This window comes from Rhynchophorus ferrugineus, unplaced genomic scaffold (assembly GCF_030347505.1).
Source record: "Rhynchophorus ferrugineus isolate W39M unplaced genomic scaffold, kcgeb_rfMv2 rfM4, whole genome shotgun sequence".
Classification (NCBI taxonomy): Eukaryota; Metazoa; Arthropoda; class Insecta; order Coleoptera; family Curculionidae; genus Rhynchophorus; species Rhynchophorus ferrugineus.
Window position 1 is genome coordinate 23,292,176 of NW_027472583.1, and position 18,341 is coordinate 23,310,516.

An 18,341-nucleotide genomic window follows, 5' to 3' on the forward strand; every position below is an offset into this window, starting at 1 on the left:
GAAAAGGCTATAAAACTATTAACATATATTTTTAATGCTATGCTACGAATTAATTACTTCCCTAGTATCTGGAAAGTAGCTAAAATATTAATGATACTTAAACCAGGAAAAATACCAGAAGATGTGACCTCCTACCGACCTATAAGTTTATTACCAATAATCTCGAAAGTTTTCGAGAAATTATACATAAAAAAACTAAACTATATAATAGAAAAAAGAAAAATTATTCCAGAACATCAGTTTGGCTTTCGCAATAAGCATGGGACTATAGAACAAGTGCATAGACTTGTAAACCAAATAAACGCTGACCTAAATGCCAAAAGATATTGTTCGGCTGCTTTCCTAGACATATCTCAGGCTTTTGACAAAGTATGGCATACGGGCTTGCAGGTTAAACTAAAGAAACTTCTCCCTCATCCGGACTATCAGCTACTAAAATCGTATCTCACTGACAGACATTTTATCGTAAATCAAGGCGATGAACATACCGAATTAAATCCCATATATTCAGGAGTTCCGCAAGGTAGTGTACTGGGTCCAGTACTGTATCTTCTGTATACGGCTGATCTGCCCACCACAAAAATAACTACTGTGGCAACATATGCAGACGATACAGCAATCTTAGCATCCCATGAAGATCCAGTCACAGCATCAATAAACCTACAAACCCACCTGGAGCAAATACAATTATGGTTGAAGACATGGCGCATTAAAGCCAATGAATCAAAATCCACGCATATAACGTTTACCCTGCGTAGAAAAACATGTCCACCAGTAAATATCAATCATTGTCAACTCCCCCAAGCAGAGCATGTTAAATATCTTGGTATGCATTTAGATCGACGCCTAACCTGGAAGAAGCACATACTCTCTAAACGGAAACAACTAGGACTAAAATTATATCAAATGTATTGGCTCATTGGGCGCAAATCCAAGTTATCATTAGATAACAAGGTATTGCTGTATGAGTCTATACTCAAGCCCATTTGGACATATGGAATTCAACTATGGGGTACCGCTAGCAAATCTAATATATCCATCATTCAACGGTTCCAAAATAAGGTGTTGCGTGCCATTGTTGATGCTCCGTACTATATTTCAAATAAAGTGATACAACGCGATATTCCTCTAGAACCTATAACGAGCGTAATCCAACGTGTTTGTGTGAAGTACTTCGAAAGAGTGTCAGTGCATCCCAATGTACTCGCTAATCAGCTAAATATGCGACGTGATAGTGAAGTGCGTAGACTAAAACGTTTAACACCACCTGATCTGATTACTGGACATATGTAGAGTTTAGAATAAGCATTAGAATAAGTCTAATTAATTAAGATAATATTTTGTACAGAAGATTGCTTAATGAAGTGATTTTCTACATGCCATGTATATATAATATAAACAGAAGAAATACTTATTGCCAATAGGGCAGATTGTGGACTCACGAAGAGTAATAAAAAAAAAAAAAAAAAAAAAGATATAATTAAGTCGCCGTTATGTAACAAGACGAATATTCTCTTTTTGTAGATATTTAAATATTAATATTAAATAAAAATGTATAAATATTATATATTTAAAGTAGATTATAAAGGCAAATTAATTATATGCTATAAGGACTTAATAGAATTAACACAGATAAATTATTATTGGATAAAAGATAATTTCTTTCGAGATTAGTTTTGATTAATTTCTTAATTTCCAATTAATCAGTAGATTTAATATATATTATCTGTAATATTTGAAAACTTAAACTATCAGAAACTTTGTATCAGTATCACATTTTTCTTCATATCTCGGTTTCGACATATTCTGACCATTTTAAACCCAAGTTGATAATGGGTCTAATAATTATTAATAATTCATATACTAATCTGGAATGACGCTGCTGCCAAGATCGTAGATCTCTATAAACAATTTGAAATTATAATTGTTTCTCGCGGATGTTATGTATTCAAGATAGATGATTAGATTCCATTGGACTTCTTCTTGTCCATCAAGCGATACCTTTAAGGCCAATGCGGTAATTAGTCGTATTTATGCAAATAAATCGAATTTATATTAATAGTGAACTTAGAGAACTAGAATGAGAAGTATCAGTAGTAAACAAGCCTCTAAAAACCTTGAGAAACCTAATAACCTAAGGATTCTTACTAGATTTTCTGTTTTGTGACCAGCTGCTTTAAATATAAACAAATGTTCTAGGTTTTCATAACAATAAAAATTGATTGGTAGTTGTGTATATTTAGAATTTTGCGCGTTTAGTGTCAGTAAGTAGTCGCAAACAGTATTTTGCACCAAAAGGATAGCACTTGCTATTTTGTCTAACACCAAGAGGTTAGCGTTCGTGCAAAAAATGTGTGATCTTTTGAAAATAAAAAGAATGTATGGTATATCCCCATATTTAATTGAAACCTACATTACATGTTCCATTTTAAGACATTATCTCAAATTTGTATATTAGTATTTGTCAGCAAATCAACCAAAGAACCTAATAGCTTTTCAATTATCACCCTAGCAAGCCTCTTTGGATCATTTCCTCCCAACAAACTACGATTCAATAGCTATGTTTTTATTAATACTTATATTTTGTCAGAATTACTGAGCCCCATCTTTATTTATTACTCTTACAATAATAATAAGTATGTAATTGTATAAAGTATCTAGAAATCCTGTTTCACCAGCCTCCTGGTTCCCCAATTTATAAACACCACTTTCCCGCATTCCTATAGGCTATTCAATAAAACGGCGAATGTACGTCATCAAAATATATGACGTCAGCACGTAGCAATTTTGCCCCATCAGTTCGAATTGCTTTATAACGTTTGCCGTTATTAGAATAACCTTTAATTATTATCACGTTTAAAAGAATTATATAGACACTTGACAACAGGGTGTATGTTTGGAGGAATTACACAGTGCTCCGTCTCCCTTTAAATAGGGTAAATAGAGGCGGAAAATTCACTCCGAGTTAAATTGATATTAGTAAACTCAGAATTGGTTATTTTATTCGAAGAACTATCATCTATTTTTGTGTTAAAAAAACATGTTATGTATAAATTCGAGCACAAAAAAGTGTCACTTTAGCTTTATATTTTTTGAAAGATTGGTTGTATACAGAGATGAATCTTCCAAATTATGGTTTATATTGCGAAATATTTTTTTTTATACTTTACTATGAAGTAACTGCTCTAATCTTTAATTATAATTTTCCTAAACAAAAGTACAAAAACAAAAGCTAGATAAAAATCCACTTCCTTGCAACACGAGCCTTTTAAATTAATGTATTATACCTGTCTTTATTTTCTTTCTGTAACAATTAAAACTGATTAAATTGCATAATAAAATGGTGTGCGTGGTAACTAAGGAATTACTTTTAAAAATTTAGTAACAAGCAAAAAATCCTGAAAAATTGCAGTATTTATTTCAATTATATAAAATCAATCCCTGTAACTTTTTGTTTCTATATTTTTTGGAATTTCCGTTAACTGCTAATGGTTTGCGCCTATTTGTGTAATTATCAAAACGATCTACAGGATTTCAAAAACAAAGTAATTAATTAAGTTTCATAGTTGCGTAAAGTTTAAAATTGTAGTTAGCGTTATGCACTTGAACTCGATTAAAAAGATCTTAATGTAACGACTAAACGTAAAAAATAAAAATTAAGATGGTGGTGTCGATTCTTTCGCGGAAAAACATCATCATGCGGTAGATAAAATTCCAGTGAAGTTGCAGAAAAGTAAATTATTTAAACATATTTTTACATGCAATAAAACAGAAATATTCAGATAACATTCGTAATATAAAATGATTAAATGTATAATCAATGTATATAGACTGCATCTTATTTCTCTATAACTTAAATACCACTTATCATTGCTTGAAAGACTTCACAAATACTTAAATATCTCTTAATTGATGATATCACTAGTACGTCTTGTACTATCTAAACCAAACTGAGATTTATTATTAATGAACGGTTTACTTAGTTATTTAATATTCGAAATTAAATTTTCATATAAAATTTTGTATACAATATTTCACCAATGAATAATTGAATTATTGCTATACAGTAATTTGAATGAAATATTTAGGCTTTTTGTTAAAATCGAATTCATTTCGCACAGTTCCACGCTTAAATTTGGCACGAAAGAAAAAAATTGATCGATTCTGAAACTTGCGCCATGGTAGAAGCGGACCCAAAAAGTCAAATGAAGTAACCGATGATGGTATTGAAGCAAACTGATAATTTTATAAACAAAATTTCGAAATTATCAAGCGAAAAAGAGAAGCCGCAAAGTTGATTTGCAAATAAACGGACATTATAAAAAATTTGCAATTTTTAGCAAATTAAAAAAAAAAGCGTAAAATGTGTATACTCTTGGACAATACTCTTTGATTCTTTATGTAATCGTAAATATCAGGTCTATAGATTAACTTGAAACAACTATGTTAAAAATTCGCTAATAAACTTCTTCAGTATGAGTCATTTCGTCGAAGTATGCAAAACATTTTCATTTCACTACATTGAAAATGATTTTGTGTGTAAACCGTATTTGTGGAAAACTTCAGTTTTTACTTATATTTATAGAAAATGGCATGCTCCATTGATTTCAACATGTGAATACTGGTTCGAATACATGGAGTTTAAAACTGGTTATTTCGGCACTAAAAAAAAAGAGTGTGCTGGACAGACAAAAAAAAATGAAGGTGATGATTTGAAGACATTACTCGATGATGATCCGTCTACAGTTGAGGTATTTGAGATATAATATGGCCGAAATACGAGCAATGACAAAACAATATTCTTCTTCAGCATGACAATGTTTTGAATAAAGTACATTGTACCAATTTATCACAATAAAGCTTGAAATAAACAAAGATAAAGATATGCTTCTATTTGTATATAGTTTGAAATTCAATACAGATGCTTCTTATTATACAATATAATAATGTTGCCGAAATACACTACTATTTTATCATCTATTATTTCTATTATATCTTCGATCGATAAAAAATTATATATATATATTTATATATATATATATATATATATATATATATATATATATATATATATATATATATTTATATGTTTGTATATATATTCAAATGAAGTAACCGATGAAATTTCGAAATTATCAAGCGAAAAAGAAAAGCCGCAAAGTTGATTTGCAAATAAACGTATATTATAAAAAATTTGCAAATTTTAGCAAATTTAAAAAAAAAGAGTAAAATGTGTATACTCTTGGACAATACTCTTTGATTCTTTAAGTACCGTAAATATCAGGTCTATAGATTAACTTGAACTAACTTTATGTTAAAGCATCACTAACAAACTTCTTCAGTATGAGTCATTTCGTCGAAGTGTGCAAAACATTTTCATTTCACTACATTGAAAATGATTTTGTGTGTAAATCGCATTTGTGGAAAACTTCAGTTTTTACTTATATTTATAGAAAATGGCATGCTCCATTGATTTCAACATGTGAATACTGGTTCGAATATATGGAGTTTAAAACTGGTTATTTCGGCACTAAAAAAAAGAGTATGCTGGACAGACAAAAAAAAATGAAGGTGATGATTTGAAGACATTACTCGATGATGATCCGTCTACAGTTGAGATATATATATATTTGAGATATATATATTGAGATATATATTTGAGATATAATATGGCCGAAATACGAGCAATGACAAAACAATATTCTCCTTCAGCACGACAATGTTTTGAATAAAGTACATTGTATAATATATATATATATATATATATATATATATATATATATATATATATATATACAAATTAAATTGAGTAATAAAGAAAAGGAGAAAAATCAACACGAGCAGATAAAAGTTGTCAACCAGATACGTATCTGATATCAAAATGAATAAATTCATCAAAATTTTCTTATGTATTCATAACGCCAAGTATCGCACGTAATAAGCAATTATAATAATGAATATATAACAATAAAAATTAATGTCTCAAATTTGTGAAATTTAATTCCATTGATATTATTTCCTATACCTTATATAACAACTAAATTGGCGAACATTTTGTAAATAACATTACCAATAAATAAACATATAAAACAATTTAAATGCAGTTTAAAATCAGGCACCATTATATGGAATATATTGATATTATAAATTTTATTATTAACATTATTTAACTTTCTTTCTTTTCTTTTCATTTAACTTTCAAATGCAATGTAATCAGGCAATATGTATTGATTGTGTTGAATATTGAGATTGTTATATTTCCTGTATAGAAGCTCATAGAATGTCTTGGTGATTTTTAGTTGTCTAGAAAGTTTTTTGCAAAACTAGTTTTCTAAATGATATTTATTAGCCAACAGATAATTGTTAAAATAAGGATTATTCAATAGATTCCTTCATTTAGCAAGAAAACATTACTGTATTGTTTGAAATTCAATGCAGATGCTTCTTATTATACAATATAATAATGTTGCCGAAATACACTAGTATTATACCATCTATTATTTCATTTATATTATTTCATATATATATATATATATATATATATATATATATATATATATATATTTATATATAAGGCAATTATAGATAAATAAAATGGGTTTATCTGGACTGGGCTTAAAATTTAACGTGGGCTCCGAACCACGGTCCTCAGCATTCAGCCTACCGACTGGCGAATGACCAACTTTAGAAATTATCCCAGAATACATCCAGCCTTACCCAGTCTGATTACCGGCGTGACTGGGATCATTTTCCTTGTCGGATTTTTACACTCTTGTCTAGAATGCTCACAAATTTTAAACAATTACAAACATAATTTTTCTGGATAGCGTCTTCTTATGCAATTAATCTAAAATGTCACAATAATATTTCGAATTTTTTCTATTAGTTCAGTTCGATTCAGTTATTCTATTAGTGTGTAGCTATTACACAAACAAAATGTTTGCATCTATTGTCATATGATTATATTCCATAGAGATAGATGATTTTTAATTTACGTTTAACGTACTCGATATTGAAGTTTTTTTTCTTTATTTATAATCAATAAACTCAGTGAAGCGTTTACAAAATCCGTTTTTATATGACTCAATTTTGTCCAAAGAACATTGGTCTTTTATTTTTTATTACATCATAGATTTCTTACTAACATAACTTCTTATTAATCTCACTTTTTCTACCAGGTGCTTATAATTTAACAGTAATAATAACCCAAATTTAATTTAAATCATGTCACAATAAATATTTCAAAGTTGAAATCTAGTGAATAGCCTATTTGTTGAAGCATCAGCTAATATGTTCGTCTGCATTAATCGTTGGAACTATTATAATTTTTTAATGATTGCTTGGTATATTATCTGTGTCTTAGTTTTGAAGCTTTTGATACCTTTTTGACACCTTTTTGAAACATATTTTGTTTTATTATTATATGCTTATTTATCTCAGGATTAATTTATTTTCAAGAAAACACCCGGTTTTGGCAATAGGAAACGGATCATCGAACATGTCCAAGAGGCTGATGGATATCCGATAACACGAGAAATGATACACAATGTTCGACAATTATTTATTAATAGTAAATAAACCTAATATTATTATTTAAAAAAACAGAGAGCTAAGAAACTGAGAAATAGAAAAAGAAATAAGGCTAACAATGTAAATAAATAAAACTTAATACAGCGTCGTGATCGCAAAACACAGGAAACAAAACAAATAGGTCAAGCTTTCAATCAAAGAGACGAAACACTTTCAAGTTTCGAAGATTTTGAGAAAACAAACTCTAAGGTAGATTGGATCCTATAGGTCATGTATCAAAGGTGGCTATACGAAATCTGCACGATGTACGATGATTTTTGCAACCAAATTTTTAAAATTGCCCACTGAAGAAAAGCAAAAAAAAGAAAATAAAACAAGAAAGGGAGAACCTGAAAAGGGTACAATTAAATTGATCGTGATTCTTTTTAAGATAATAAATATTTGAGATTAGTATCAAAGATGAGTGGATCATCTAGATAACGTTAATTAAAATTAAGACTTATCCTAAAAACAAAACAATAATGTATTTGAGTTAGACACCTTAAAAAATATTGTTTTCTTATGATAACGATAAAAATAATATAATGCGTGAAATAAATAATAAAGAATAAATAATAACAGAGTATTTAAAGTAATTAAGTACCAAATGTGATTGTGCCATCTGAAAAATCAAAATATTGTTTCGCCAAATACATGCATATAAAATATATGATCATTTTTATTATTTCTTTTATCTTCCCATTCAATAAATATCGAAATTCATAATATTCATAATTATTTCTTCAGGGCAACTATCCCACCAGTCATATTATTATTACGGCAACTACCCCACGCAGTAGGCATCTATCCCAGCATATAGTACTTTTTTTGTTTAGCTATAAGTAAATAAATAACACAAATAATATTAAGTTATCCTCTAAATTATAGGATTATTAAATGGTCGTCTTCTGATAATAATCACTCATTTCAAAAAAGTTAGTATCTATCCCAAATTTACCCTATATCTCAATAGTCAGTTATGTTTCCACGATTTAAAAGTAGTAATTTTGTTGTAAATGACTATATAGTATTATAGACTAGAAAACTAAGTTCGAAGTTAATGAACTGTAAAATTATTAAACGAAAACCCAGCTAAAACTTTCTAAGAACAGTTCAGACATTGGCATGGGATGTTATAGATCCCAAACTGTCAAATGTCAATCGAACCATTTCAATATTGCGTATATTAACTGCCAGTGAAAATGAAACTACTACAATTCTACCGACAATTTGATCATAATCACGCTCAGTCACACGTTAAAAGACTTGTGAAGCATACCATTAAACATACCGTCCTCTAACTATCACGTGTAACAACCAATAAAGAACGACTTGGTCGACATATGGGTTTGAAGTGCTAAAGAAGTGTAAATATTATTTTTTCGACACTGTATCGCCATGTTGACAAAAATATGAGAAAACGTAGAAAATATTGAAAATTATTTTAATTAATATATATTGAGTAATTCACACTAATTATTCCCAATAAACTCATATTTAAAGTAATTTAAAAATGATCAGAATACATAAAAGCATCTAATAAATAATTCGTAAAATATTAACTAGATATACAAGTAATTTATCGATCATTGCATTATATTATAACTATACATTTAAATTTTACAAAAGAACATAACAGGTTTTTAGCAAGTTTCCTGATTGTTTTTCGATAAGTACGTAGTGGTTTGTTTGCTAATAGTCACTTAATAAATAAGAATTATTCAGTGCTACTGTATTTTTTCCTCGGTTGCCCTGGTATTTTGCATTATTAGTTTGTGATTATATAGTAGCGTGGTATCAGTTATTTGATACGGAATTGCACGTTATTTGCATGCATACGAAGGAGAAGAAAATATTTAACCAATTAGTAACATAGTTGATAATTTAATAACAAATACGACCTTCCTTATGGTCTATTGTTTATATTTAAATTTAAACATAACTGGGTCAAACCTCACGGATATTATGTCCTCAGAATTCAACAGACTTCAATGATTAATGGGAATGTTTAAATATAACAGGTAGTTGGTCTTATTTCACAATTTTGTGAAAAAAAGCGTTTGGCAATATTTATATTGCACAGTACCAGTGCGTACTCGTTCGCCTTTTGAAGCGTACTTGAAACCTGAAATGTAATGATGATATTTGGGTGTGACCTGTTAAAATGGTCTTGTATTTTTCTTACAAAATCTTTCAGGTTTGCGGCAGTCTACCTTTATTGACTTAAGAGTTGTTATACCTTCGAAAATACTTACGTTTAATTTTAATTTAATTGGCTGCATTATTGGTATCGCGTATACGCGATTGAACCACTCTCACAACTTCCAAATCCTAATATAGGTAAGATATGGTGTATATAAGTAATACTTATATATATAATACTATATACACACAATTTAGCTTAATACCTACGTAAATCTATTTATCTATTTACAATATTATTTTAACCACTACCAACTGATTATTTTAAAAGCCCAAACAGTTATATTAATTTAGATTTGATTTGTTTGATAGTGATTTGGATATTTTTGTATTGCTTGAGCTCGGATATATATAATAGATAAATAATTATTTGTGTTTGTACTACGACCTGCTAAAATTTTATTAAACCATCATTGCCGATGTCTACTGCCGTCCAAACCAAACCAAATCAAGCACAGCGAATTACAGAGGCAATGTGCAGATGCGTTGTGAGGGATATGCTGTTGCAATCGGAATGGTAAGTTCGGTCACACCCAGCATACTCAACAGACATAGCTTCTTCTGATTACCACTTGTTCAAATCGATGTAACATGACCTGTCTCGCACACGGTTTCGAAATGCTGAAGAAGTGCCAAAATGAATCGGTACTTGGATGTTTGCCAAACCAAGTTGAAGAAATATTGTGATTAATATGTATTACACCAGTTTGCCTGAATAAATGTCTTTCTAACTGAAAAATAATTTAAAATTTATACCCAATTCTAATTTTCTGAATAACACCTGTGTTTCATCAGATCCTAATCTCCATCAACAGTGATAATTCTTATTTGTATTAGCATCACGTGTTCTATCGGTTGAGGGAAAATCCGCTACGGAAATAACATGAGAATTAATTAGATTTTTTAATTTAAGCCAATAGGCTTATAATAACAATAAAATTAAATCAAATAATGTATTAGAAATCAAACGGCGTTAATTCCTGAGAGACAACTACATACTATTGTCAATACGTGTTGTTTTTATAGTTTGTAAGAAAGGTTAATGCATTTCAGCTATTTTAAAACTAATTAAATTATACGCCAGGGGAATTGCTTTTATTTATAGCTTTCTACGTAAATCGCTTATAAAATATGCATATCGATATAATACAAATTCCTTGAAAGTGAAATTTTATTGTTGTTCATCGAGTTACTAAATTTGTATATTGATTATTTAATTGATATTATTTTTTATTGTTTATTTTTAATTTACAACTGAGAAAAAATATTTATTTTATTATATTATTTATTTATAATAGAATTGTGTTGTTGAGCGTTATGACGGATGATAAATGTAACACTCAACGTTGAATTTTAATTTGAAATCTGCTACAAAAACCAATGAAACACTTTTAGGAACTTGTGGTGATGCTGCTCAATGGATCTCACTTGTCGATTTTGGTTTCAACTATTTAAAAATGGAACCTGAAGAACTATAAAGTTCAAAGACATTGATTTACAAAACGCATTTTATTGAAAACGTAGCTCAAACTCGTTAGAGTCGAAGAATCTTCAAATAGGTTAGCAATTCATGAATCAATTATTTCCAGTCGACTACATGCGGTGAGAAATATCCAGAAGGCGGCAAATAATGGCTACCACATGAATTAGCTAAAAAGCCATTTTGAATGGTTTCAATATGGCGGTTTTATTGCTAACCATGGAAGGAAACTTTGTAATTTATTATGACTGACTATGACAAGTGGGAGTGAAAGTTCAGAAATCGTTCTAACTCAATTTTGTTTTGTTGTAATTCTTTTGAAATTATTATAATTTATATCGCTAGAGTACATATCTGAGCAGTACGAAAGTCAGTGGAAACTTAATTAATCTCATTTGACAATTGCTTTTCAAGTTCTGACACCGCTTTGTCAGGTTTTATTGATGGTTATATTAAATGCCACCTAATATTTCTATTGGCGGTTTTACCTTAGCACCTATCTCGAAGGCAACTTACGAATGCTCAACCTTTTGCATACGATTTTAAAGGCACTACCTTCTGATATGCTAAAGTGTCAGTTGTTTCAAAACAAATTCAATCACTTTTTTATTGACTTTACTTACGTTTTCGAAACAACGCCAATTTTTGGGAACCAAAGTTTATTTCACTGAAAGCTTTATAACTTCGAAACTAAAAGTTGGAAATATAAGTAAAAAGATATACTTTGAGACATATTTTGAATGTCGGTACTACCCACAAATCATATGGGTCTTTCAACAATGGTGTTCTCTATGTCTTGGAGCGAATATTTGTTGAGCGACTATTGAAGGTTTTATTATTTTATTATTTCTATGGATATGGGCATGTTAAAGTCTGAGTCAACAGCTTTAAGTTACCATTTTAATAGAGTTTAAAATCTTTTTAATATATATATATATATATATATATATATATATATATATATATATATATATATATATATATATATATATATATATATATATATATATATATGTTACAAATATTATTTGATCACAACAGACACACATCGTATATTTAGTATATAATGGATTGGTAAATTGAAATAGTGATGATATAATGGCTGAATATCGATTAAAATGTATGTTAAAATGAAGCAAAAGAAATGAAATAAATATTTTTTGTTAATACTATAGTTGATCTTTTTCTAAAAAATGGAAAGTATTTAAGAAAGTGTCGAACTAATTCGCATTTCTGATAACCAAATAAGAGCGTTTTTATTACGGTGCACATTTCGTGGTGTTGGTGTAAAGTGAAAAGTTGTCTAAACTGAAGACCATATAGGATCTACTTAATAATTTCGCCGTAAACATATGCGCATATAATTATAAGGCACAGCATGGCGTGTGTAGACGCTGAAGTCCAATAAAATAACTTTATAAATTTTCTTTTTAAATTTTATTATTGCCAGATGTTCACCAGACAGTGTTTGTTTGAATTATGTGAAAGTGGGAAACAAAATAAATTCATGAAATATAATTAGCGATATCAATGCGGAGATATATATATTTTTTATAATATTGTAGAATATTAATTTAACAACCTGCTCTTATAATAGCAAATTCACATGCGCTGTGGGACAACTGCGTATTGAGTATGTGTATTACGCTCGAATTTCATCGACTATAACTAATTCTGAATAAAAAAGACAGAATCCTGCAAAGGTTTGATAAGTTTCACTATGGGTAAAATGACATTAACATTTTTATTTAATTTAGGGCTGTGCATATATTTATTCAATTGCAATAAACAAACAGATACAAAAAATGAGATACAAAAACATGGATTGGCTGTCAGACGCCTGTCCTAAATACTTAAATTATCCCTGTTGGTCTACGACAACGTCTCATATTATTCTTATTCATATTTAGTAAATGTTATAAACTGAAATATATACCAGCTTTTTACGAGCTATATTAAAACAAATATTTAGTTGTTTATTCCAAAACGGAACAATTAAATTATTGAAGCAGAAAAATCGAGAACGTTACTCACTCAAAACATTAGATAGTGCTTAAATAGCATATATATTTTATTCAATACAAAAGTACTTTTACTTTTATTGAAAAAATTAACAAAAAAATGTATGCAATTGACACTGTTCTGTGACTTTTTCAGTCAAGGTTGTGATGTTTCGCGCATATATAGTTTCCTTAATGAGACGGGAATCTTAATTAACTTGTTATTTATTATCAAGAAACATGGAAATACCTGAAAAATTATCATATATTTCTGACAAAACCATGTTTATTTAAAGAATAGTTTAAAAGGATATAATAGATCAAGGTTATTTTTAAATAATATTTTAGTTTTTATCCTTGGGTAAACTTAATACCTCTTGAAAAAAAAATACAGTAATTACAGTGTCCGTAAATATAATTAGTATGAACGAGACAATTTCTAGGGAATACTTATATCATAAATTAACTAAAAATAACAATAAGAAATACGGAATTTTTTTAGAATTTAACTGTATTATTCTTGAATTATGTAGTGTTCGTTGTAAATGAGGCAGTCGTGCAAAGAAACCATTACACCAGAACAAATCGGCTAGTACGAGTGTCAATAACTCTGACTGAAAAAATAAATCAATGGATTGTGGACAAATAAAAATCTAGTCTAAAGCATGAATAAAAATAATCGCCGTTTAATTACATTATATCAAACAAAAAGTATCTTTTTCAATTTTACATAAAAGGTTTTAATCGATGTTATTCCCATTAATCGTGATTATGATACCAACAATTCTAATTAACCTACTAATTCAATCTACTATAGGTATTGGAGTTACGGTAAGTACCGCTATTCGTAACTTATTTGGTTGCTCTGAAAATACTGAAAATCATTCTCAACATCTGAGTTGTTAGGTTGACCAAATCCTATTAGGCAGGTTGACAGTAATCAACAATCACTAAAATTTTTTATTTTTCTAATCCAATAATATTAATATATAGAAGAATGTATTGGAAAAAAATCACAGTGATCAGTACGTAATAAATTGCTATTATATAAGCAAATATTGAAACCTATATGGACATACGGAATCCAATTATGGCGATGTTCCGCAAAAACTAACATAAATACAATACAAGTTTTCCAAAACAAAGTTGTGAGGAGTATTTTAGGTGCACCGAGGCACTACAATATTGATTACTTACATCGAGACCATCAGATACTGACTGTCACTCAGGAAATCAAGAGTCATGTCAATATCGAAGTAGTACCACTCTTGGATAATATCAGAATAGGACACAGACTCAAAAGCATCAAACCATATGGTATTAATGATATTAATATATTTAGAAAAATTATTTATATTTATATTAAGTTAAAATATAGGAGAATGTATTGGTTAATTGGAAGAAAATCATAGTGATCAGTACGTAATAAATTGCCATTATATAAGCAAACATTAATCGATGTTATTCCCATTAATCGTGATTATGATACCAACAATTCTAATTAATCTACTAATTCAATCTACTATAGGTATTGGAGTTACGGTATGTACCGCTATTCGTAACTTATTTGGTTGCTCTGAAAATACTGAAAATCATTCTCAACATCTGAGTTGTTAAGTTGACCAAATCCTATTAGGCATGTTGACAGTAATCAACAATCACTAAAATTATTTATTTTTCTAATCCAATAATATTAATATATAGGAGAATGTATTGGAAAAAAATCACAGTGATCAGTACGTAATAAATTGCTATTATATAAGCAAATATTGAAACCTATATGGACATACGGAATACAATTATGGGGATGTTCTGCAAAAACTAACATAAATACAATACAAGTTTTATACATAAGTATAATACAATACCAAAACACAAGTTTTGAGAAGAATTGTAGGTGCAGCAAGGCACTTCAGGATTGATTACTTACATCGAGACCTTCAAATACCGACTGCCACCCAGGAAATCAAGAGTCATGTCAATATCGCAGTAGTACAACTCTTGGATAACACCAGAATAGGACAAAGATACAGAAGAATCAAACCATTTGATCTTGCATAGTGCTACACTATATTATACTATGAAACGCATTTAATAGAAAAACAGTAGTGTTAATAGATCAACATTATTACACCAGAGACTAAGATAGAGCCGATTGGTCCCTCTTGATATACACCTAGATTAAAGTTAATGTAAAGACAAATTGTAGGTTAGTCGGCAATGACTAGTAACAATGTAATAAATAAATTAAAAAAAAACATATTAAAGAGATTGATTATTTATTTCATAAAATAAAATTGTTAAATTCAGCAATCCGCCATAATAAGTTGAACGGCATTCAAAACAATTGCGTCACATCTACGTAAACTGATGCAAATAACAATTTGATTTGTGCCAACTTCAACAGTATTAGCGCTTTTGTAATCATTTTTTCCAACAAGTCTAGAATTGTATGTGATTTTATATAGTTTTGGAGAGAAAAGCAAATGGCTATAATTTGATTTGGTTGAAAAGTTGATTTTTTATGCTAGTGAAATTTTTGGTATTAGACGGAGACTTCTTTACAGGGATTGTGATGTAAGATACGTAAAATCAGGCAAACCTGCCTTTTACATCTGTTGAAATATGGCTGTAGGTGATTTATTGACGTAATATTGCATTAAAGGACTGCACACTATTTATACGTGTTATACGGCCATGGTTACGAAGACTTCGACATTCAAAGGAACGAGGCCATGTGTTTATATTAAGACTATTTGTGTCATTAGCCAGTGAATTCTAGACACAAGCATCACAGTAAGACTTCCTATCCCTTTGGTTCTTTCTTTAGGAGGAAGATGTTATTCCACGTGCGTGCTACTAAGCTTGCTACGAATATCGTGTATTCGAAGGAACACAGAGTTTGATTTATGTTAAAATAGATTTAAACCATCAGTGTATTTCTGCATCGCTGTTCAATAATTCACAAGTTATTTCATTAAAATAAAATAGTTTTAAAGAAAGATAATTTAAACCTTTCATCAGTTATTATAATTGATTAAAAAGCCATTAAATCATTTTAATACCTAATATAATATTCTTTATATAAAAAATATTACATATTTTGTAAGTGGATCTATGTTCAAGTGTATTGAAAAGACTTTCTAATATTATAGCATATTGGTTTACTTCATGTCCAATCTGCATTTTGAAAATAGCGGATTCTTGAAGATTTAATCTTTGAACCTCTTAGTGGCTTTATAAATAATTACCATATCTAATGTTAATGTAGACGATCAATGTTGTATAATTTATTTAAAAAAGAATTACTTTCATGGCAAGTCGAGATATATATCTCAAATTTATTCGATGTGTAAATAATAAATACGTTTATTACAAATTATTTTTAGTTTTAATTAACGTATAATTTCGATTTTTTAAGTTGTAATAACTATAATAATTAGTGATTCTTTGTTAGAGGCAATAACGAACGCATTTTATCGAATAGATCTGAGATTCGGTGGACGGATAGTTCTATTTTTGCACAATTTCAATGTCTCAAATATAATACCGGACTTAAAATAAATCTACAGTTTAAATCAAATATAGCATCGATAAACATCCTTGAATAATAAAATTTTTTTGATACTTAATTAGTGACAGTATATTGGAACATCTTTAAAAACTATATTTTATAGATGTGATTCTCAAGATTTTTTACAACGGTACGTATATTATATAATACTCTGTAAAATAGTTTATCATCAAAATCATGGTAAAAAAATAGAAAATCAACGCTAAACATAAGTGCTGCTGTAGTGTCGTTTAGAGTATTCTTTTTACCAACTAGGGATTATGTAGACCCTGCCTACTTATTATCAGTAAGCCTACCAGCTGAAGAACGACTAAGTACTGATGTGAGAGCGATAAGTATACTTTACTTTGAATATAAGATGCAGTTAAAATAACTCAGTAGTTCCATTAAAACTGCTTGAACTAATTTTTGTAATCTTAAAGAGTTCGATTGTCAATAAATCATATTTAAAAAGGTATTCAAAACTTGCGTTACGCCATTTAATTACGAATCAGTAAATGATAATGAGATGCTTAAGTAATGATGTGCCATGAATTGATATAGAAGGTATCTCAGAAGAGAACAGGACGGTGCTTGAGATTGAATATTCGAATGTGTAGCTATTTAATTAGGAGTCAAACATTCCTCGCCGGAAAATGAGCCAAAAACGATTCTTAAAACACCAACGTCCAAATGTGCCATACACTGTCGTAAAACACTGTATTATTATATGAAAACTATGAAAGTGGTATCAGTATGTATTTATACATGAAAGCTTTATAATCATGTAAAACTATTAATAATATTATTAATAGGAATTAATAGTATTTCTTCATTATAATAGAAGAAATAGTGATATTATAATAGAGAAAAAAAAGTTTATTGTATTAGAACTGAAAAATTTTATAACGATAATTTTAGGATGCAGATACAAATGTATTTGACCGACTTACAAAAGGACTACAAAGCTGATAGTAAATACAACATACATTTGATGAAGTATGTATTAAACTTACTTATGTGTATAAGTATTTTTTATATAACTGAATAAAATAATTTTCAAAGAAATAACTTACCGGCTACGAACGGTTTAGGACTTTCCTTGGTATATTTAGTCGCATATCTCTAACTTTCTTCTATTTTCTGAAGTTCTTGTCGTTGTGTATTTACACAATTATATTATACACATACAAGTCCATAATTACAACATAACTCTATATTATAAAAATAATGTAACGATGAAACTTGTAAACATATAAATGATCAAGTGCTAGCAAGTATTTATATCATACATAGAATTGTAATGCTTCAAAGGTCTATTATTTCTTCAAAATCTTTTTCTTGTCAAATAATATTTATTTCGGATAAAGTAAAAAATAATAGAGTAGTTTTTCGAAATTAGTCATTATGCCCATTGAACTAAGATCTATTAACCCTATCTTTAATTCAAGTGAATATATGTGATACAGTGATAATAAATAAAGTACAGACATCTTGTTCATGATATTAACTGATCTAAATTGCAACACCAAATACC

At 29.0% G+C, this 18,341-nt stretch overlaps 1 protein-coding gene across 1 annotated transcript in view; it reads right to left on the reverse strand.

Moving 5' to 3' along the window:
- The window catches only part of LOC143195607 (peroxidase), a 104,519-nt gene extending 86,603 nt beyond the window's left edge, over positions 1 to 17,916 (reverse strand). Inside the window, exon 1 of the mRNA XM_076402876.1 lies at positions 17,881 to 17,916. The gene's annotated coding sequence lies outside the window, so the exon portion shown is untranslated. The remainder of the gene's footprint in view (positions 1 to 17,880) is intronic.
- Positions 17,917 to 18,341: the final 425 nt, after the last annotated feature.